We start from the raw sequence: 24,701 nt of genomic DNA on the forward strand, positions 1-24,701 counted from the left end.
CAGAAGTTTACTCAGAACACTTTTCTTTCCTGGGAGAGACTCCTTTTTCTATCTCTTATCAATATGAAAAGAGTCTCCACTCTTCCTTCAATGGAGTAACAATGAGATGACTTGTTCAGTGGATTGCGTAACTAAGGTTAAAGGCTATTATGAAACCTTAGAAGTTGATTACAAATGGTGATAAAGTTCAGATGAAATGTGTTTGAGATAATTTTTTAACGTTTTTCTTTTTTTTTTTCTTTTTTGTTTCCTTTGTGGCTTTGCCCTAGACACATCTCATTTTCTAGGTAGTTTGCTCCCCGCCTTCCCCCCACCCCCCATCAGCTTTGTTAAAGAACCAGGTTTTAATTTCCAGTTTTTCTTGCTTCCCTTAGTCATTCTTACATCCTGACGGTATCAACAGTGGCTTCCATGCAAGTGCGCTTGACCTTCTGGGCACACAGATCTATTTGAGGCCAGAAATTCAGTGACCGCTTAAGAGCTTTGCTCATTTTACCACTTGAACTTGTTCTCTTTGCTGCTACTCTGCCATGTTCTTTTGGTCTGCCTTTCCCACGGACAGAAGAGAAAAGTATTAACAATGAATAAAACCATTTCTCAATACAAAGAAAGGCGTCTTTTCTACCTGGTATCGTCCATGATGGGATCTTTGTGTTTCCTTTTCTCCATTCCTTGGTTTATGCTTCATGCTTCATCTTTTTACAAGTTTCTTTGCTGCTATGCTGGATTATATTTTCCTGTTAATTTGCCATTTCTTTGTCTGAAGTTCTCCATCACTTTTTATTTATACTTGGGTATTGCCTTTCATTTAATTTATTCATCTTGGTTTTTTTTTTTTTTCCCTCTACTCAACATGTGTTGGGATTGGATTTCTCAGCACAAGCAAATGGGGTTGATCTTTAGATTAAACACATCTCAGTGTTACAGTGTAACCTTAAAGTAAGAGCATTTCATTCAACGTTCTGGTCAATAAATGAATTCTCTCCAAACTTACTCACCAAGTGATGATCATCTAGACTACGTTTGATTACCTTGAATATTAGGGAACTTGCTACTTCTTAAGCCTGCCTCTTCTTTCCCGGAAAGCTCTGAACATTAGAAAATTCTTCCATCTGACTCCCTCTAGCTTCTGCTCACTGTCCATAGGCCCATCTTCTGGGAATATGCAGAATAATTGTTTTCAGTTTCACTCATGATAGCCCTTCATATATTTGAAGACAGTTAACATATAACCTTTTTTATTTTTCCTGGTTTGAATATCTCCAGTTCTTCTAGTTTTTCCCTCATAAATGCACATTCTTGTGACTGTTCTGAGTATGCTTGATTTTTAGTTTTTTGAAATACAGTATTCCCTCACTTATCGCAGGTATTACATTCTAGACACCCCCGCGCAAAATAGGAACCTTACATTTATTCTACACTCTTAAATCTACATAACGTTAACAACATACGTATACAGTACCACAAAACCCCATGATATAGCGAAAAACCCACGATAAATAGTTAAATATAATATTTTTTAAAAATCCTGTGATACAGTGAGGCTGTGATAAGTGAATTGCAATATAAGGAGGGACTACTGTATTTATATTTTAAGGGTTTATAAACCCTTCCCATACACTTATAAGCCATTCTCAGTCCCTTATTAACCTTTCCCACTCCCTTATTCACCTTTTCCACACTTTTATAAACACTACTATATTCTTAAACATATTCTACATTCTTAAACCTACGTAACTTTAACAACATATGTATACAGTACCGCAAAACCCTGCGATATAGTGAAAAATCCGCAATTAATAATTAAATATAATATTTTAAAAAATCCCACGATACAGTGAGGCCGCGGTAAGTGAACCACAGTAGAGAGAGGGACTACTGTATGTTGCCAGAATTAAGTGTCATGTTTTAGGTGTGGTCTCCACAACCTCTCTTGTACATAGGGTTTTAGCTACCTATTACTGCTTAATCCACCACCCCCAAAGTTAATAATGTAAAAACAAGCCATTTTATTATGCTCATGGATTCTTTGGGTCAGGAATATGGGCTGGGCACTGAAGAAAGGCTTGTCTCTGCTTCAGGATGTCTACAGCCTCAGCTGGGAGGACTCAAGGAACAGAGGGTGACTCCAGTGCTGGGAGTCTAGAATCTGGAGGCTTCCTCACTCACAGATCTGCTCGTAGGATTGGCTTGAAGTCTGGGTGCACCTGGGAGTGACTGGAGTACCTATACATGCAGTTGTCTAGCTTTGTGGTCTCAGAGTAGATAGCTTTGTGACATGCACTCAGGCCTGCTGGAGGAAGCTGCAAAGCCTTTTTTGACTTTGTCTCAGATGTCAAAAAGTTCTACTTGCATTATACACTCTCTAGTGAGCCCTCGGTTGACTAAGTTGGTATTGGCACATATATTAAATATAGGCCTGCCATTTTCAAGCATCAGAACTAATCAATAAGAAAGACCTGTATAAACTTTCTAACTTACATATTAGAAAATAGGTAAGTTCTTTGAAGTCATGAAATTAATTTTGCTGAAATGAAATAAATTATAAGAAAATACAATGAACGTTTACCATCACAACAGCTATCAAGTGTGGCTTCTTCTGAGATATAACTGGCATATAACATTGTGTGAGTTTAAGGAATACATGTTGATTTGATACATTTTATACATATTGCAAAATGATTACCACAATAACATTAGTTAATACCTCCATCACCTCACATAATTACCATTTCTTTTTTTGTGGTGTGAACATGTAAGATCTGCTCTCTTAAGTTTCCAGTATATAACACAGTATTGTTAACTATAATCACCATGATAGATCTCCAGAACTTATCCTATAACTGGAAGTTTGTACCTTTTGACCAATATCTCCTCATCCCCCCACCCACCAGCCCTGACAATCACCATTCTAGAAGTTTTGCTTTTCTAGATTCCATATATAAGTGGTATCATACAATATTTGTCTTTCTTGGTGTACCTTATTTCACTTAGCATAATGCCCTCAAGTTTTACCCGTACAAACAGCAGGATTTCCTTCTCTTTCATGGCTAATACTTTATATATACTTAATATGTACATACCACATCTCCTTGATGCATTCATCCACAGATGGGCACTTACATTGTTTCCACATCTTCCTTCTTAACTGGTCTTTCTGCCTTTCATCTCTTCTACATTTGGGCTATCCTGTAATGTTTGCTCATTAATCTCCATAGGTCGGAGTCGTGTTACTTCTCAGAATCTTTCTGTGGCTCCACAGCTGGCCACTGAATTGATTACAGCCTGTCTTAGCACTTTGAGATTCCTGCAGTTTACATCCACCTATCTTTACAACTAGTATTTCCTACTACTCATCCTCACACAAATGATATTTCATCCAAGCTGAAATAAAATATGGATTAATTAAAGCATCTATGTTTATTTTTTCTCAATGGATTCTTGCTCACTTGGTGGAGATACGGATTCCAGGCAACTGATGTTCCTGCGGGGTAACAAGCCCATGTGAGGCATCCACCATGGAACCCTGTCTTTCTGAGAATAATTGGGTCATCCTCATTGACTCTCGTGGTTTCTAATTTTTACTGGCTGTCAGAATGGAAAATGTTATGTAGTAAATTGTTATAAGCCCCTGCTTTGTTCCCCAAAGAAGAGTTGTTCTACTCAGAAGAGGAAATAAAAGGAAATTGTATATTTTTTCTAGACATTGTGTTTCCTCTTTGCTTGTATATATTCTGTTGGGTAGAGTATACAGCCAGTCACAGCAAGGCATCCCGTTTAATGGCATTCTTTACTGGAAAACTTGTACTAAAGAAATAAATTATTGCATTTTCCATAGGAAATGGGTTTGTACCTTATAATAAGTTCAGTTCTTTCCAACAATGTCATTCACTGATTTCCTTGTATCAGAGATATATTTTTCGGTTGACTGGATTTACTAAGTACATAGCCTAAAAGCCAAATTGCTTCCCTGTTATTCTTTTGGTTTGTTTTGTTTTAAGGTTCTTTTGATTTAAAAAAGATGTCTTGTAAATCTGATAGTCCCGTGTAATAGGCCTGGAAAAACATATCCACAGTGTAACCCTCTCATCTGATGTGATTGGAATCCATAATTAGTAAGTTATTAAAAGGTTGATTAACTAGAAGTGTACAGATGTACGGGAGAAAGTGTATAGATGTAGGCAGTGAAGGGTTGGCTAATCCAGTGAGGACATTAACAAGATTTTGGTTAAGAGCACTTCTGTTTAGGTTATTCCCCTTCGTTTGAATTAGATTTTAGATCTATTATTTTTGATGAGTTAGTCTGGACTTCACTTTTTTTTTTTTTTTTTTTTTTAGAAGGAGGAATTGGGGGGGGGGTGCGAAAAAAGAAGGAGGGAGAAGTAGGACCTAACTTTTCTCTTGGTCTTAATAGTTGGGAACTCAGGGTCTGGATTGAGATGGCTTGGGTTCAAATTGTGGCCCATCACTTTACTAACCATGTAATCTTGAGGAAGTTACATGATCTTTTAAAGGTCCAGCTTTCTCATCTTTAAAAAAGTGGTAAGAACAGTACATTTCTTATAGAGTTGTTTTGAGAATTAAATAAGATAATACATGCAGAAGACTTAATAAAAAGGCATAGCACACTGTAAGTGCTCATTAAATGTTAGAAATTATGCTTAACTTCACTATACACTTTCAGGTAGATATTACTGACAGCCTACACCCTAATTACTTATAGCTACCAGTAGTTACACATGGAGTGAGGTAACAGTTATGCACCAGACTAATCAAGTAGCTTGGTGGTATCATTATGTGTTCAGTATATCTAAGCTGAATATCATCAAGTTTAAGAATTGCTCATGAATAATACTAAAGTACGTACATCATAAATCTATTTACAGATAAGGGGAACATTTTAAATTATGGTTTATAAGCCTTTCTTCTAATTGTAGAGGTTTGGTGTCTTGTGCTGTTTATCAATTTGAAAAGTGTTTCTGCTATTGACCTCAATATGCACGTGAGAGATGTTCTGGTTTCTCAGAACCTGTATGAAGTTCCATTAGTCAGGCCTTCTGCCAGTTGAATCTAGGCATTTAATGTTTGCACTTCTCAATATTTGCCTAGGAAAGGAGCTCATCACATATCTGATTTAGTGATGGAAAATATTTGGAAAAAGTTTTAGAGAGTGGAGCTAAGGCTCAAGGCTACACTGGAATAATAAAGATGTTAACCTCACGTATGAAATGCTCCATCCAGATGTTGCTTTGTGAAGCAACTGGTGCTTCTGGAGAAAAAGAAGTAAGTACAAAATAATAAAGAATAAATCAATGGGAAAAAGATGTTTTTAGGTGTTTTGTTTTCAGAATATCTTTTTGAGAAAGGAAATTAATAACAAAAGGGAAATATTTTCCAATATGAATTAATGGTTTTTAAAGAAAAAAGTCATTCTGGAGATACTGAGCTTGACTTAGAAATTGACCCAAGGACCAGATGCTGAAGCTTAAGTTCAATTGGTCACTAGGAACTTACTAACAAAGCCCAGCTGTTTTCTGGGGTCGCTGATTCTCTTTATTTGGTGATGGGGTGTGTGCAGTAGTACGTCAATTTAAAAATATGTGTTCCAGTTCATCTCTTTTTGGGGACAGTTGTCTTTCTTTTATTAAAGAGCTGTGACACACAGGAAAGTGATGTAATTTCATTTGTTAGTCAAACGTGAGGATTCTAGATAGGCAACAAGGGTTTTTTGTTTTTCTAAGTTTACGGAAATCTAGAAACTTAAGCGATGCTTTGAAAATCAAGTAAGGGAACTAAATTAGAATTAAAACCTACTACAACTAGACAGATTGAGACACTGGATTTCTTCTAAAGATCTCAACCATTACCGTTTTGAGAAACTTGGAAATCCAATGTTGAAGTTAAAACCTTAGGTCTTCATTTCCACTACTTTCCCCCTCCAGTTGTTTGTTACTTTTTTAAAAACTTAGTTTTGGCCATTTGTAATTAAACACTTTCCTTGTTTAAACTGAAATAGAACTTCAGTGTTTAGAAAGGAATAAAATAATGCATATTGCAGATAATTGTGACTTTATACTGGAGTCAGAAGGAAAGAAATGACTAAGTTAACATTAAAAACTCTCTGCTAGTGGAGTGTACGAAGGCAAAATCATTTTCCCTTAGAAACTTGTAATAATAATAATAGGCGTTAAAAATTGGGAGATGGTCCCTCTGAAGCCCATGTTTTGATCTATGCTCAGCAAATAGATTATAAATTTTTCAGATGCACATAACATGTTCAAAATTAGTGAGCAATATTGTCTGAAATTATCTTGTCCTTTGCAAAATTTTGTGATGAAATGGAATACTTTGCAGAACAGAACTCTGTGGGAAAAAGTGACTTGTTATTTTGTTTTTTAAGAGCATATAAAATTTTACTAAAATGATTTTTAAAATTTTTAAGATTTAATGTGGAAACACTAATAAATCATACTCAGAAGGCAAGAATTGGGTTTGTCTACAGAGTAATCTCTTTTTTGCTTGTTTAAATATTGAAGTGCTGTTGTTAATTATTCTGTTAAATGAAGTCTTGAAAAAAGAGATTGGTAACCTGCCCTACCTGGTCATCTAGTTCAGTTTGATATGGCCAATTTCTACCAGCTCTTGACTATTAAGGTTTATAAAGACATTGAGCTTGGGGTTTGCCATTTGAGTGGCCCTGCCACAGCACCCCAGTAGCCATGTGGTCTTACTAAACTATTATCAAGAAAGACTTTTTTTTTCCCCACTTGTGGTTGAATGGCAAATTATAGACAGGAGGTGGTTCAGAGAAATGTTCTGTTCCTCTACAAAAAAAAACAAAAAACAAAAAACAAAATCAGATCGATTGGATCCTGGCCAAGAGAGTTATCTCAATTGCATTCTAATTAGATGACAAGTATTATGGACGTCAGTGACCATTTTGTATAACAGTAAGTGTGTTTCAGCCTTTATCTATACTACCATATACATATTTACTGATGCTTACCCAAATCTGAAGTATTCATGGTAAATATTGCCAAAATATTGGATATCCTCATGTCCTTTGTAAATAAAATTAATATATCATATATACTTTTTAACTAGGCAAGATAGGTAAAACTATTACTCCATATTTAAAAGAATATTGTTGTTCTGTTTTTAAGAGTGGCGTATGCTTTTATTTAAAGATATTTTTAAGTCAATGTTTTACTCCAAATTCATCAATATTTGACACAAATAGTTAACCATTTCTGGCAACATTTCAATCCCATGAGATTTAGTCCCTCCTATCTCTATTCTCGACTGAAATAAGGCCCTCTGTGTGTTAATGAGCTGAGTACCTTTGGGCACATTGCTTCAGTTATCCATGCTTTTTCTCCTGTTTAAGTGTCTGACAGAAATGTCCTGTCTGTAACTAATGGCTGTCAAGCATTTAGGGCTGTAAAACACAAAAACCTTTATTGCTACAACCAGCTTTATTATCCAGGGACTGATTATTGAGTTTGTAGATGATCCAGCCTCCTGTCCCCTTCTTAGCTTTCTTTTCCCTGCTCCCACCTGCTGCCTGCCCTTTGGCCGTTTCACTGCTCATTAGCGCCTCCACCAGCTGGGGACAGGCCCAGGAGCAGGGTGTCAACTCTGGTAAAAGATTTGGAGGGAAAGAGACTGGGAGTAATGGCAGACATAAGGTTTTCAGATTACCTATCAATTTTACACATCCAAGCTCCCCCTAAACCCTGTCCTCAGGAGTAATTCAGTGCAGCCAGAACACTGAAATTTGATTTTCATTCATTATTTATTCATTCTTGTAATAAGTGTGATTTGAGAAGATAAAACATCTTTTTCAGAATGCTATAGCAAGCAAAATGTCAGTATTGATGAGTGGCTACAGAATAGGTGTGGTTTAGCAAGTCCTTGCCCCTTGTTCAGACCCAGAAGAATCTCACAGGTTTACTCTCATATTAGACTCAATTTATGGAATGATAGTTCTTTAAATTCAGGCAAAGAAAGGTTACCTTATGATGCTGAAAGAGTCAAGAGTCCTATTTGGGTATTAAAAGATCCTATAGCTATCTCTAGCTGTATGACCAATAGAAGTCCATGTTATCACTTTGTCCTGTGGTTTCATCGCATTAACCCAGAAAATTCACTTGAGTGTCTCTTTCAACATAGTATGTGCAGAAGGCTCAGCATGGAAGACAGAAAACACAGATGTAGAAGAAACTGCTTGAACACTTTTTGTACACGTATTTGCTTCTCTCTTGCTTGCCTGGACCATGTAGACCAGCAGTTCTCAACCTGTGGTCACAACCCCTTCAGAGGTCGAACGACCCTTTCACAGGGGTTGCCTAAGACCATCGGAAAACACATATATAATTACATATTGTTTTTGTGGTTAATCACTATGCTTTAATTCTGTCCAATTTGTAACAATGAAAATATATCCTGCATATCAGATATTTACATTATGATTCATAACAGTAGCAAAATTACAGTTATGAAGTAGCAATGAAAATAATTTTATGGTTGGGGGGTCACCACAACATGAGGAACTGTATCAAAGGGTCGCGGCATTAGGAAGGTTGAGAACCACTGATGTAGAACCTAGCACTCTAGTTGTAATACCCTTTGATTTTGCGCTTTTCTATTTGTCTAAAAGTGTTACTAAGTTTTCTGACAGTATTATGGATCAAGCCCTTTGTTAGGTCCTGGGGATATATGGAAGCCAACAAGGTTGATGTGGGCTGCATTTAGAGTGCTTGCAGTCTTGGGATCTGAGAAGGAAAATCTGATGCCGGCCCATTAGATCACTGCTGCGTGCTTCAGATATTTTGAGGTTAAATTAAATACTAGTTTTCAAGTATTTTTGAACTATTGAGAATTCAACAGTCCTTCCATACAAGTGATGATGTTGCTTTCCAAATCCTAGTAACACTATCATTATTTGAATTTCACTATATATAATTTATGAATTTGTGTTCCAGTGGGCCTGAGCTTCCATTCTCTCATTATCACCATAGCAAACATCCAGGCAGATAGCAAATGTATACATATTTGATTTATTGAAGTAGTGAATCAAATTTGATCTGGTTAAGAAAAGTTTAAAAAGATAGGTATTTAAATGTGAGATGTTAAAAATGTCAGCTCTAAAAAGAGGAGGTGACCAGGAATCAGAAAGACCAGAATAATTCTACTGAGCCACCGCCTCAACATACATTAATCTTATTTTTTTTCTCTTAGTTTATGTTTATCAAATAACTTTCGAATCACTAGGTGTTAAAGCAACTAATTATACACACACTTTAATATTTCTGAATAGCACTACCCTTTGTATTGAAAATGGACTCTTTAAGGTAGAAAGCATATTATAGTTGTTTTTTTACTCTCAGCACCTAGAGGACATAGGAGAGAATTCAGCAAAGTGATTAAGAGCTCAGACAGGTTTAGTTATCAGCTTAACAAGGCAACTTACTTATTGTCACCAGCTCCAGTCTCCCTGTGTTGTGTAAGACAAAAGGTAATAATAGTTCTCATTTCATAGGATTATTTTGTAAGAACTTAATGACAAGTCATCAAAAAAATTTATTCAACATATAGCAAGCACTCAATAGATCATAGTTGTTGATATTAGTACAGTTCCAGGCTCATAGCAGGATTTAATAAATGTTTGGCGAATGAAATAGTATTTCTGTAGTGTGTATAAAATGTGGTCTTTGAATTTTTGTTTTCTGGTAGTGAATGTGGAATTGAATTGCATTTTTTGGCTTTTATTTTTAATCTGTATTTTTAAAGAAGCTACACAAGGGTTAAAAGTACAATCTGTCGGCATCAAAGCAGTGTTTGTAATAATTTTGAATTCCAGCTTATGTCTTTCCACTTCAGAAGTAAGCTGTGAGCCTCTATCACCCAGGCCGACTTTGAATGCCTTGCCCTATATTAATGTTTCCATTCCCTCACTCCTGGAAATAACATTCTGCTTTCCAAAATAGACTCTAGTGCTGTACCTTAAAAGAATTTTTGTCACAGCTTCAGATCATCAGAGAAACAGAAGAAAGCCTTGTTGGCACAAAATAATTTTCTAAGGTAGTTTCTAAAATTTTTTCTACAAAAAACCCCACATTTTAATTGCCTGTCTTCCTCTTCCTTTATAACTAATTTTAGTACTAACATGGAAATAAAGGCAGGAGGAACATCAGTTGGTAACTCTATTGTTTCTCTGACGTCTTTCAAGGGCACTCTGAAGTCCTTCAAGGGACACAGAAAGCAGCAGGGTATACAAATAAGGATTCATTGAGGAAAAACTCTAATATCCTAGGTTTATGCCACTATAGGAATAAGGACTTCACAGTCAGAATAACATAGGTAGCAATATCGTATAGCTTAGAAGTTCAATTAACATCACCAATAAAGGAAGTGCAGATCTGCCAAGTTTCCAGACGATCCAGGTATTTTCAGTCTTGAGGGAGCACCCTATCACAGGAGGCACCAAAGCCCAGAGAGAGGTGAGAGAAGACCAGGGAATCATAAGATTATAGCTGATAATGTTCCATAAAGTACCATTTGTTTTGCAGTCTTTTATCATGTTCTGTTCCGATGTCAGAAAAGGCATATATCAGAAGTTGATTCTGGAATAGAATTTTCTTATTACAGAATTTCAGTCTTTACATTTTATTATTTCTTACTATTATTCTCTCAGATGGTCCATTTTTAATATTCTTTAAATTCTCTATTTGAAATCGGTGAAGCATTTGCTGGCCCGGGCCCTCTCCCAGTAGGTAGATTGAGGTGGGTTTGGAATGTATGGGCATGACCACCTCTGGTCTCCCATGCTCCTGAGAGGCTGACACTCAGCAGGTGGTACTGTCTGTGACACTGGGCGTGCACCTTATGAGTGTAATGGAAGAAATGAAAAGACAATGTATGATAATGCAGTCCATCCTATAACATTTTTATTTTCCTGGGCTTGTATTAAAATTAAAATTTCTCTTTTAGAAGTAAATAAAGTTTGGTTTTTTACATCCTTCATTCCTCTTTCTTTTCTTTGGACCATATATCTCCTACATGCATGGGATGAAAATGACCTCATTCCCATCCCTAATTCTCCTCCTCATAATCCTCGCAGAGACATGGTACAGAGTTTAATGATGTTCTCTTTGAATTAGCCATTTAGAGTGCTCATTAGCAAGCCTTCATACCAAAGGAATGATGGGTTGTGTATTTTTGTGTTTTTATTTAATAATGTTCTTCTATCACTGAGAGCTTACATTTTTTGTGGACTTAACATTTATCAGCAAACCAGCCAGGCTTATGATTTTGCACATTGCTTTGCATCCTGTTTAGACAGTTGATGTGCTGATAAAATCATCTAAAGTCCATAATTTAATGTCACAATAAAATAGTGACTTTTTCTAACACATAGTTTTAATCTTCTTTTGCTGTTAAATCACTAATCTCAGTGAATATCAATTGGGACCCCTTTTCAATAGTTAGCACCTACTGGAGCAAAACAAAATCTTGCATTGTTAAAACCTCTTAGTGGCTCCTTAGTATTCACAGGGAACTAACTCATGCCATACTGACATGCACCACATTTTTCTACTGTGATAAAGCAACTGAACTTACGTACGCTATGAGATTAATAGTATGCTTGATGTGCAGAGAGTGTATAGTGTGAGGGACTTGGCCATACATGGTCACAGTAAAAAGAATTCCCTTGTGACTGACTTTTTTTTTTTTTGGCTGAAATAATAGTTTTCTGCCTGGAACCATTATAATGTGGTATGTATTCAGCATTACTACTTGTGATTCTTTTAAGTAAGTATGTTACAATTAAAATTTAGATTTCTCTCCCTAGCCCAATTTGGGAAGCTAACATTTTATATCCATTGGCAAAGACAACTTTTTAATTTGTGTGAAAATTTAGATGTCATATTTTATGGTTTCATCTTTTTCTGATTTTTTGAGTCTGAGAAAATGTTTAGATTGATTTATACAGTCTTGAAAGTATATTTGGTAGAAAAATTTACTTACATAAAAATATCCTTAAATATCATAGAGAAATCTCCTATACACTTAGGAAGGAAATTTTGTGAGTACCCTTGGTAATAGTGTGACAGGAGGGTCTTAATACGTTCAACATAAATTTCTCCTTAAATGGTTTTCAGTCCATTTCCTCTTGTCTTGTTCTTAATGGTGACAGAGAACATGTGGTATGTCCCTTTTCAAAGTAAATCTTCTTCCTTGGGGTAGTGTAAAGTGTACACACTTTGGGTCCTAACAGATTTGGGTTTGACTCTGAGCCTTATCACTTACTAGCCTTAGGCCATTATTACCTCTTTGAGTCTAAATTTCTTCTTTTGTAAAATGAGGCTGATAATTTCTTCCTTGTACTTTTAGCTTCAGAATCCAGTTCCTAATAAATGCTCAAAATATGGTACCTTATATCATTATTGCTTAAATCTGTGAGAATTTATTGTCAGCTTTTCCTTTTCCTTAATAACATTCCCAGATCTTTCTGACTGTGTTCTGTTTTTCTAATCCACTAAAAATTGTTCTAAATGAGATTTCAGATGGTGTGGTAGATGGAACATTAGGTTTGTAATGAAAGACCTATCTGCCTTGCTTTCTGAGTTAATGAGTTTCTTGTATATGACCTTGGACAAGTAACTTAACATCCTTGAGCCTGTTTGCTTATGTGTAAGATAGGGATAATAATTATCATATCTCTGTGCCTTCCTCTCTGGGTTGTAGTGAGGATACCATAAGAGAGTAATTTATAAGCACTGTACAATCATAAGGTGATAGCAGTAAATATAATCAGCAGTTAAAATTTAATACTTTATAATAGTGTTAATTAAATTGGTCTTCTTATTTATATGACTTTTAAAACGTTGGTCACCATCTTCCACTTCAACCTTGTCCTACATGACACTTATGAGGCATTTACTCTTTTTTAAATTTCCATTTTCATCAGCTCTTGTGGTTGGAAGGCCAAAATTGACAACTTCCAGATGTATGACAGACACATATTAAAACAATTCCAACATTATTGGTATTGAGTTTGTGTGCAAAGAGCGAGGCAATAGCAAAAAGTTAGGTGATATTAAGAGAGGGCCAGGTGGTCTAAGTAGGAACAAAGAGGTAAAGGGAGTCGTGAGAGGTAGATGAGCAGAGAGATCTCTCTAGTAATGGACATTAATGGAGAGGATTGTAGATCTGCGTTTCCTAAGATAGTCACTGCCAAGTTCCAAACAGAAGCATGACCATGGTCAAAACATATCTGAAGGATAAGGGAATTGTGGGACATTGGGGATTACTTGGAGTGGAAATGACGTTGGAGATTGCAGTGATCCCAGGCAGTAGAGACAATGGCCGACTGATAACATGAGGAAGGGAGAATGTTGTATTGGAGAAGACCAGTGGTAAAGTTGAGTGTCACAGTTGTGTGAGTTGAACCATAGGGACTGTTCAAAAGTGCTAAAATTTGGGGGGAAAGAAAGTAGAGTGAATATAATCATGTTTAAAAGACTCTTTACATGTGCTGTTAGTTTTAGTTTTTAACTCTGTTGAATATAGAGTTTGTAGATGTGAGAAGCTTTTCCTCGTATTTATACTGTATTTTTTTGTTGTTGTCTTTTTTGCCTCATTTCTGTTTGGCTTCATGTTTAATTCTCGGGCTGAAAGTTACTTAAGTTTGAGTAGTGGAAAGTGGAATTTGGTTAAATATTCCTGTTGATAAATTTATGTGTTTCTGTATTATAATAAAACTAGCCATAGTGACCCAGCTGTCCATTTGGGATTTGTAGATACTGATTTCCTGTGGCCCTTTGCTCCATGGCTTTCTGTGACCTTAGCCGTTGAATCATGTAATCATTTTTGGCCTCCTAAGTCAGTGATTCTGAGTGGGCAGAGTGGCAGTGTGATGTCATGTCTGGGGCAGGAGCCTGTACCCTCACCACAGATGGGTCCCACCCTTCCTGGTCTAGGCAGTTCAATACACAGTGCTTGGCCCATAGTGGGTGCTCAGTAAATTTAGTTCTTTTTCCTGTCTCTCTCTGGTTCTCAAATAGGAATATCCAAATTCCATTTAGGATTAGGTTCCCCAGTTAATAGCCATAGTGAAAGCTGAGGCAGATATGTAGGAAAGCAGTTCCAGATCCTTTCACTAGTCTAGGAAAGATTGTGCTGGGTTTACAGCTAGGCTTCCCATGCTCATGAATCATAATATCTCATGGGATTGATGAGTTTTAACTTAATGCAACATTGATAAACTATGTGTAATATTGTGACATTTGAAGGTCTTCAGTATAAAAAGTAGCTGATGAGGGTATGTATTTTGAGACACTTTGTATTCTGCCAAAGTTGTTTGGATTTTATTGACCCTCTCCAAAAAGAAAAAAAAAAAAAGAGGTCAGAAGGAAGGTCCTTTGCATTATCTCCAGATTCCTAGATAGAAGAAAGATCAAGCTATTGATAGTCTTACATATTTATATTATTTAAAATAAAAAGTATCTTTCTTGCCTTTTCTCTTTTTCCTTTAACCCAAATTCCAACAAATATATTATCTTTTTTTAAAAAATTCATTTAAGTGCAGATTCACACACAGTTGTAAAAAAGTATGCTGAAAAATCTTCTGTACATTTTGCTTAGTTTCCCCTCAATGGTGGCATTTTTTTTTTTTTAAAGTATATTTTATTGATTATGTTGTTACAGTAGTTCCAATTTTTTCCCCTTTACTCCCCTCCACCCAGTATCTCCCTCCCCCAGCATCCCCCCCAAGTCCGTACCCATGGTTCGTAAAAAATAACTATCCCTCCCTCTCAGATATTAAGACCCTTTGTAATCTTGTAAAGGACAATGGGCGAAGGTCTCAAGCTCCTCTAGCTGCTTCAAGCTGGACATGGTCGTCGTCCTACCTACCCTTGGGTCCAGAAATCCCTAATAATAGTGGGGGTGTGGAGGGGAGGGTGGCCTTCCCACATGGGGAAGGATTGTGCAGACTCCAGGTCAGTTGGCTGTCTCCGGACAACGGCGTGCTTGGTTTAGCAGGTTGGCATCCTTGTTGTGTTCTGGGGGGAACAGATTTGGCAAAAAGGGTTAAAAAGCATCATTCAATCCATAACTACTAGGTGACAAAAGGCAGGGATTAATTTTTCAGTGTTCCACATTAGGAGAAAAAAAAAGGGGGGGGGGGCTTCTTTGGAGGAAGGTGTGCTAGGCACATCTCGCCTGTCCAAAACCCTTTTGCCCATTATATTTAGTTTGGGCTGAGGGAAATAGTTTATGTTTCCCCCTTCTCAGACCTCTGGGCCCTTTCTGTCCAAGCCATTAGGATAGAAAAGAGAATTCAGTTTTAAAGTGAAGCCCACAGACCACCCTATTCTTCATCAACCCAGCCATTTAGTTCAGCCAAACCGTTGAGTCTCAGGAGGCAGCGCTGCAGAGAGGATTAAGTGAGCCTTTTGCGTACAGACAATCACTGAGGTAATGCGGTCATAGGCTTATGCCCTTTGAAAACAGAAAACACATGTTAATTTATGTAACGTAGCCAACAAACAAGTCTCTAAATCTGTAAGACTGTCTTATTGGGAAGACATCCAGTTGCAAGGCACTTGACATTCTACTTGCCTGCAACTTGAATCTCTTTGGTGATATCACAGATATGGTTTAATTTTCAAGTGAAACCATTTTTTAAGTGAGAAGAAACTTTTAAGACGGTTAGCTGCCCTACTTTACAGTCTGCCACTGATCATTGTGATTTTCCTTGAGTAATGATTTTTCTCCCTAAGATTACTCTCCTTGTCTTTAAAGGGGCTACATTAAGTCCATTTTTAATTTATCCTGTTCGTTTGCATAAACATAACAAGAGCAGCAAATGATCACTTATGATCTTTAGTTCTGTTTTGCTGGAACTTACCCAAGGAACATTTAGGGTGGCCCTCAGTCTGCTCTTCAGGGCACAGAAGCTGGGCCACATACCTGGCATTCATCCTTGCCTGTACACACCTGTCCTTTCCAAGTCTTTCTGGTTTTCCATTGTGCCTTAAGGTCCCTTCTAGCCATCTTTCAGGAAAACAACCTTCATTCTTTCCCTGGAGAGATTGCTGTGGACCGCACAACCAACCATGGCAGCAGGCCTTTTATTTCGCGGGCTTTTATTACCTTTGAAAGTCATTCCCAGTCATTCCCATGCCCATTTGCTTGAAATACTTTTTTCCATCCCTTTACTTTCAGTCTGTGTAGATCTTTTGTTCTAAGGTGGGTCTCTTGTAGACAGCATATATGTGGGTCATTCTTTCTAATCCATTCAGCTACCCTATGTCTTTTAATTGGAGCATTTAATGCATTTACATTTAAGGTTATTGCCGATAAGTACTTATTCACTGTCATTTTTCCCCTTTGTACTTGTGTTCTTCTCTGTCTCTCTCTGTTTCTTTATCTTCTTAGAGCAGACCCTTTAGCATCTCTTGCATTGCTGGTTTGGTGGAGATGTATTCTTTTAGCCTTCTTTTGTCTTGGAAGCTCCTTATTTCACCCTCCATTTTGAATGAGAGTTTTGCTGGGTATAGTATTCTAGGTTGTAGACCTTTGTTTTTCATTGCTTGGAATATTTTTTGCCATTCCCTTCTGGCTTGTAGTGTTTCTGCTGAGAAATCTGATGATAGCCTTATTGGAGTACCCTTGTATGTTATTAGTTGTTTTTCTCTTGCTGCTTTTAGGATCCTCTCTTTGTCTTTGAACGTTGCCATTTTAATTATGATGTGTCTTGAGGTGGGCCTGTTGGGGTTCATCTTCATTGGGACCCTCTGTGCTTCCTGGACTTGCGTGACTCTTTCTCTCGTCATGTTAGGGAAGTTTTCTGTCATTAGTTTTTCAAAGAGGTTTTCTATCCCTTGCTCTTCTTCTTCTCCTTCTGGAATTCCTATGATACGGATATTATTACGTTTCATGTTGTCCTGCAGCTGTCTTAGAACCTCTTCAGTCTTGTTCAGTCTTTTTTCATTTTGTTGCATTGTCTGGGAGTTTTTGTGTAGGTTGTCCTCCAGCTCGCTGATCCGATCTTCTGCTTCCTCTAGCCTGCTTTTAATTCCTTCTACTGTGTTCTTCAATTCAGAGATCGTATTCTTCATTTCCTCCTGGCTCTTATTGATAGCTTCTATGTCCTTTTTCATGCTCACGTAATTTTCTGTGAGTTCCTTGTAGTTTTTCTGGAGTTCTTTGAAGTTTCCGCTGAGCTCATTCAGCTTCTCCATAATCCATGTTTTGAATTCCATATCTGATAGTTCGCTCCCCTCTATTTCATTTAGCACTCTTTCTGGGGATTCTACCTTTCCTTTTGATGGGAGGTTGTTTCTCTGTCTCCCCATTTTTTTGACTCCTATTGTTTGTTGGTGCTTCCTAGAATGATCTGCACTTCCTGGATCTGCCTCTGGTGGTGTCAGATCATGTACCAGTCTGGCCCTAGGCAGCCTGTTGGAGACTTCCAGGGATCTACTGCTGTTGTCTGTCTTCTTTGATTGTTAATCTGCTCAATCTGTGATTAGCTGTCAGGCTTAAGGACTGTGGGTGTGGCAGCTTAATTCCCGTCGGCAGGGCTTTTGCTTCCCCTCAGGCTGACGCCACTTGGAGGGGAATGGTCTACCCGCAGTACTGGGGATGAGTCAGCACTGGGACCCAGTCGGCTGCTCCTCCAGTTCTTCCCTCAAAGCCACCGTGCCAAACTCTCCCCAAGTGTCTCCAGTCCTCTCTGCCTTCCCTCTGCTTGAGCCCAGGGTACGTGGTGGCCAAAATATTTTCGTATGTGATCCACTTAAGAGCTCTTTTTCTCCTGCTGTTTCTCTCCGGCTAGCAAGAAACCCTGTGGCTTTTCGCTTTTCACAGCTGATACTGTTTTACTTTCCACTCTGTTGCTGTAGGCTGGGAAGCCCAGCTGGGGGTTTAGACCCTGCCCTTCTCAGGGGGAATCCCCGGCTGCTGAGCTGTTTCTCAGTCCCTTCAGCTGCCACCCATGTGAGCCCAGCCAGCCCTTCCGCGTCTCCGCACTCCCTACCGGTCACGTTGTGATGTAGCGGCCTTTTCTGTCTCTCCGTGGTTATAAGACTTCTTTCCAGCTAGTGTTCGTTGGTTGTTCCAGATGATTTCTCCAAAATTAAGTTGTAAACCCAGACTGGTCCTGGGAGGAGGTTAGTGTAGCTTCCATTTACTCCTCCGCCATCTTGGATCCTCCAATGGTGGCATTTTGTAAAACTATGTAGTACAGTCTCTCAAATAGGATACAGCATGAATACAATCCACCCACCATCTTCAGATTGTCCCAGTGTTATGTGTCCCCATTTGTGTGTGTGGATTAAGTGCCACAGAGCTTTACTACCTGTGCGAGCTCATGTATGCACCACAAGAAGTATTCTCTTCTAAGACTTGAAGTTGCTTCAGAGTTTGGGCATATGCCATGCTGACAGACATTGAGATGTGTCTTTTCTTTTAAACACACAAGAGTTTTGCACGGCTGGAGTAAGGTGGAGAGGGGAAATCTGGCCTCTGGTTCCTATCTCTGACTGTGTAGTAACTCTTTCACAGTCCCTCATTAGAAATGGCTGGCTGGCCCAGGCAAAATCATAGGTGGGCTTGGCACACAGCTAACTACTTGCCTGGAGTAACTTATGCTTTTGTACTGTGTTAAGAGTTCTGCCAATTTCAGAGACCAGGAAGCAATGAGTTGGCCTAGGAGTGTGACACACCTGCTTTTCCTGAGGCCACATACAACAGGCTGATTGAATACCTGTTTGCTCTCCTGGGATATATTGAAACACGTCTCCAGAGTCCTGAAAGTGTGGAAAATACTCCCCCCACCCCCAGAAATTTGTTTCACACAGATTTTAAATGTCCACAAGGACAGGTATTTATTGGGGGAAATGTCCTATTAATTGTACTTTGGCTCTCTGGCGCAGTCTCTAGAATGAAGTTTAGCAGAATTCTGCTATGTTGAGACCTTTAGGAATATCCACATTTGAGAATGCCACAATAGCATTAGATTCCCTGATTTAAGAAATTTGCAGCTATCTGTCACACACATGCAAACACCCCAAAGCTGTGCTGAGGTGCAAATACTTGACAGATGACCAAGCTGAACTAGGGTCTGAGAAAAACTGGATTTGTAAATAGCTCAAACTGTGAATATTAAAATTTGAGAATGACAAAGATCTGTTGCATACCACTTATCACTCCTGGAATCTGTTTGATTAATTAAATGACCAAAATTTATGATGATGATATTTGGGCATATTAACCAATGAACAAAAACATGGAAATTTGATCACTATGAGATCCTTTTAGAAAATAAGTTTAGTAAATTTATTGCCAATGTCCTATTGGTTTCTAAATCTCAACTATGCCTTGGTATATAAAGCATTTCTTATCCTCTTTGAACTAATAATACTTTTCCTATGAGCACTTCAAAAATCCATGATTTACAAGTGACTTATTTTTGGTGGCGACAATTATCTTATTTAAACAAAAGCTTACTTTTAGTCAGCTGGAGACCTTTTGAAAACCTTGGAAGTGCAGAAAAAAGTACTTACTAAAGGAAAATTATAAAAGATTATCAGGACAGGCTGCTATTACTTCCATAGCAAACTTTGACGGGTCTTACTTGACCCAAATAAATGTAGTTGAACTGCAGGTGTGACCATGAAAGTGGCCAATGGACACCTGCAGTCCTGCTTCCTGTGTCCCTCTGTCTGTCACTGGGGCCTTGTCTAAGCAATGCCAGAACTGTGATTTTTGTAACTATGAAAATGTTAATCTGTTTGGTGTTTGATGTGTCCAACAATAACCGTAGACTTAGTTTAGAGATTATGCAGTTCAATTCTCTCATATTCTAAGGGTCACAAAATGAAAACTGAGGGCAATTAAATGTGCCCAGCTCAAGGTCACACAACCTCGTTAGCTTGGATAAAAACCAGGCTTCCTGACTTCTAGTCCATTGCTTTTCCACTGTAGAGAGCAGCTTCCTGTCACCCTAACAGTCTTTCCTTGGTTTTCCATTTGTAATGTTGACAGTTCTTCTGACAAACCTCTTCCTTTGGGTCCTGTATTAATTAGTTTCTTTGGGCAGCTGTAACAAAGTAGTGCACACTTGGGTGCCTTAACACCACAGAAATGTATTCTCTAAAAGTTCTGGAAACCAAAAGTTCTAATCAGGGTGTAGGCAGGGCCATTGTCTTTTTAAAGGCTCAGAGGAGAGGCTGGCTGTTCCATGCCTTTTCCTTGCTTGTGGTGTTGCTGATAATCCTTGATGTTTCTTGGCTTTTAGGTGTCACTCCAATCTCTCCCTCTGTCGTCAGACGGCAGTCTTCCTGTGTGTCTGTGTGTCTCTTCTCCTAAAAGAACACCAGTTATATTTGGTTAAGGCCTACCCTAAGGACCTCATCTTAACTTGATTACATCTTCAAAGACTCTACTTCCAAATAAGGTCACATTCATAAATACGCAGGGGATTAGACTTCAACATCGTTTTTGGGAACACAGTTCAACCCGTAACAGGTCTCATTAGCTTCAAACCATTTTTAGAACCAGTCAGGTATTTGTAACACACAATGAGAGCCTGCAATGAATTTCATTAAATGTAAAGCATCACATCCAACATTTGTAGTTTGTTACAATAACACATTGAAAAGATTTATAGACTGTTTTGGGTGTGATTTTTGGATTAATTCCCTGCTTTGAAACCATTTGTTGGGCCCCGTTTATTTAAAGGAGGGAATGAATAGACCTGAAAACACCTCATTTTCATTTTCATTTCAGTCTGGAATCCAGTAAAAAAATTTTTTTAGAGAATTGAAAACTGTTGCAGAACACCAGCAGTGTATTTTTTTTTATCATTTTGATCTGCAGTTATTAGATACTTGTTTGCATGTGCTAAGCCTCTAGCTAAGATGAAAAAAATCTGAACTTAAACTATTTGTAATCATAAAGCCTGGAACAAAATATTTGCTAAATAATATTTAACGGTGTGTATACAATTTTTAAGTACGATTTAAGAAAAGGAAACCCTGCTCTCACTCAGCACTCTCTATATGCATTCATTTTCCTAGTGGAGTATAATAACTTGTGTTCATAAGCAATCTTCCTGTCCTTGTTCTCTTTAATATTATTTCATCAGTTTTGGAGGAAATGTCCATATATCCTTAATTTGTATCTTTAAAAAGTATTTTTAAAACTAAGTAATGGGAACGGATGCCATGTTTTTATTAACTTTTATATATGTGATTCCAAATCTCCCTTTAAATTAATGTCTTTTAGCTTCAAATACACTTTTTCCCATAAGGCTAGTCCCCCTCTCCTATAACCTTACAGACCTAGGAGAACAATATTTTCCCTTCTGTCGTTTTGATAATTACGTCCTCTGTGCTCAGTGGTGGCCTATTAACTAACATGAACACCACGAGCTTGCATAATAACCTCAAATTTCCATATATTGGAACTGTGAGAATTTTCTATAATGGTGCTTTAGCAATAATGATGAAGGTACAAGCATTTCCTGAGGATTAATGACCAGCTGGGAGGAACCAGTGGCCGTTGGCTCTGCCTCCCAGCCGGCCATTAATTCTAAGGAAATGTCTTTTGCTGAGGTCATTATTGCTATTATAAGCTTAAAATGGAAAAACATAATAGGTGTATGAGTTATTTTTATGGGTTGATGCAGTTTCCAATGGTTTGGACTAATTCAAGAAAATGAATGTGTCTACATACAGTAGTAGGTCAGATTGTTTGAATCATCCCTCAGTATTCCATATGTTTTATGACTGACTACAGTTCCCTATCTTCCCCGCTTTAAAAAAGAAGAGAATTTGATTCAGAAATTTCTGCATTGGCTCAAGGCTTACAAGTGTATTCACTAATATATTTGGAACATTAGTTTCTGTTATCAACTTCAAATAATATTCAGGTTTCACATATGGTCTGAACAGAAAAATGTATTTTTATATTTTTGTAAAAATTCTTTTTCTGTTAGAATGAAATGTAAGAATTTTTTAAAAGCCTCTAATAATTTTGCTGTTTCTTTGTTTTTTTTCTGTCATTTTTTTGTGTAATAGGCAGCCTTAGATTTATACCATTACATATTGAATCCAAGAGAAAGCAATGAACAGCTTAGGTAGCCAATACATTAAGTATTGCAAAAAAGAGGAACCCTTTAACACACACGCACACAAACACACACACCCTCTTTAAAAAGCCAAAGTGTTGAAATGTTACCTGTCATGCTACTTTGTTTCTTTTAAAAAGCTAGTCCTTGTCATATTTCTAATTATTATCTTCATCAATTGACCCATTGCGTTATTTTTAGTCTAAATCATTAACAGAGCTAATCTAGAAGCATTCTGGAGCATCATAAAAGGGAGAATCTTGAGAATTCTGGCATATTGCTGTCCTTGACCTTGTGGGTGTGGACAGCATCACCCAGACGTGATCTTGTGGGCCATGTTTATCTACATCACCAGTTAGTGACTCCACATTTATCAAGCTTCAAATATAGAGGCCAGGCTTGGAGGAGGATTTGAAAAATTACAGGACCACAGATCTGCATCAAAAGAAATAGAGGAATCAGGCTAAGAAGTCTCATTATGTTTGGCCCTTAAGCTCTTTCCTTGTTCACCACACTCACTCCAAGTAGCGGTTCTTCATTGCTGTCCTTTCTCCCTTCATAGTACTATATATCGACGCCAACTGTCTCTTGCCCCTGGAGGAGACCTTAATGCCCTTTAACTCAAATCTTGCCATATGCTGCCTTTGGTCTTTTGCCTAATTCAATATGACAAAAATCAAATAGCTGTTATGTGCAAGCCTCTGTGCTTGGTCCTGGAGGAAATGCAGAGATATCCTTGAAGAGTTTACAGAATAGAAAGAACTAGGGTTTTCTTTGTGGCAGTGAACAGATAGGATTCAGCAATAGCCCCAAGTAAGCCAGATGTGGACTCTCCTGAATTTAGGGCTTTGAGATGGGAGGTATTGCAAAAAAAATACAGTATTCTCTCACTTATCATGGGTATTACATTCTAGACCCCGCCCCCTGCAAAGTAGGAACCTTACATTTATTCTACACTCTTAAACTTACATAACTTTAACAACATACGTATACAGTACCACAAAATCCCGCGATATAGTGAAAAATCCGCAATAAATAAATATAATATTTTTTAAAATCCCACAAGACAGTGAGACCGTGATATAGAGAAGGACTACTGTATGTGATGTTTACTTCTAAAGAGGTTAACTTTCAAACCATTTTTAAATGAGGAACTTTATACAGTATAAAATTATTATCTCTTAAAATTGCCACACTAATACCCCATAATTAAGACCATCATAGGTCATGGATTTATCAGGACAGTCCCAGTTTATGCCCATTGTTCCAGTGCATCTGCCAGTAGCACCTTTTCACTCCCAAAAGGGTCCTTCCTACAGTCTGCCCAAATTTCTCTCTCTTTCTCTCTATCTCTCTCTCACACACACACACCACATACACACACACACACACCTTGTACCTCCCTTAATCTTGTTGCATTTGCATTCTTGGGCCACTTTCCAGCTTATTCTCTCAGGCCATTTTTCTATTAGGTCATTTCTTTGTTCAGAAACTGCCAGTGGCTCCTCCTTAGTGACTGAATAAATTACAAAATTTTCAGGTCCTATAAGTAGAATATTTAGTGCTCTCTTTACCATTTTCAGATGTATACATGTAAAACACATACATACGCAGCCAAGTGAGTAAACTTTCTGTTCCATAAATAGGACAGACAATTCCTCACCATCACTTTTACCTGGAGTTTCTTTGTCCCACATTCAACTGCTTGAAACCTTCAAAGTCCAGTTTAGACACCAATCACATGACCCCCTGAGTCGAAGGGTGGCTGTCTCACCTCTGGAACATGAGAACACACATTATTAATGCCTTGCTTGTAACATGCATTATTCGTTTCCTCTTGTACTAATACTTTTCGAACACCTCTTATCTTTGTTTACCAGTTTTGTAAACTCCTGGAGAATTTTCTTTAAAATATAGGACAGCGGTATACAATAGTTTTTTAACACACATATTTGTTGAATGAAGAAAAAGAAGTATATGGCTAGGATACTTAGGTCACTCCCACAAGATGATTTCTTAAAACTATAATTGGAAGCTTTTAAAAAAAAGTATTTCCACACTATTATGTCATTAATTACTATACCCTGAGGAATTACTGCTTCTGCTAATCTTTTGGATCCAATACTTAGAGACATAAATATAAGTGACATTAGCCTTGCTACTGCATTCAACGAGATTACAAAATAGAAAGTAGAGTTAGAAGCAGATGTTGGAAAAATACCTTCAAAGATAACAAAATGTAGAATATATTGCTATGGTTAGCTTAGGAACACCGTCTAAGGTAAAGCTGCTAGTGTGGTATTGACAATATGCTGGCATGTTCTTCTGCACAATTGGAAAGAATTGTATGTATCTTTTTGGAGAGTTTTCCTCCAAATTTAAAAAAGAAAAGCATTGTATTTGTGATTGATTTTTTAAAAGATTGTTCAAAGAAACAACACTTGCTAATTCGGGTGGTAAAAAACAGTTCGCTTACAAGGCAAAACTTGTATGTGAATTTTTTTTTTAATTGTCTTTCTGTGTATGTGGGTCACTATCTATGCATGGAGTTCAGAAA

At 37.6% G+C, this 24,701-nt stretch overlaps 1 protein-coding gene across 1 annotated transcript in view; it reads left to right on the forward strand.

Moving 5' to 3' along the window:
• Positions 1 to 24,701, forward strand: part of HMGA2 (high mobility group AT-hook 2) — an 81,435-nt gene that overhangs the window by 14,411 nt on the left and 42,323 nt on the right. The gene's annotated exons all lie outside the window — the stretch shown is intronic.

The sequence above is a fragment of the Furipterus horrens genome, unplaced genomic scaffold (assembly GCF_987537825.1).
Source record: "Furipterus horrens unplaced genomic scaffold, mFurHor1.1.pri manual_scaffold_4, whole genome shotgun sequence".
NCBI classification, from domain to species: domain Eukaryota; kingdom Metazoa; phylum Chordata; class Mammalia; order Chiroptera; family Furipteridae; genus Furipterus; species Furipterus horrens.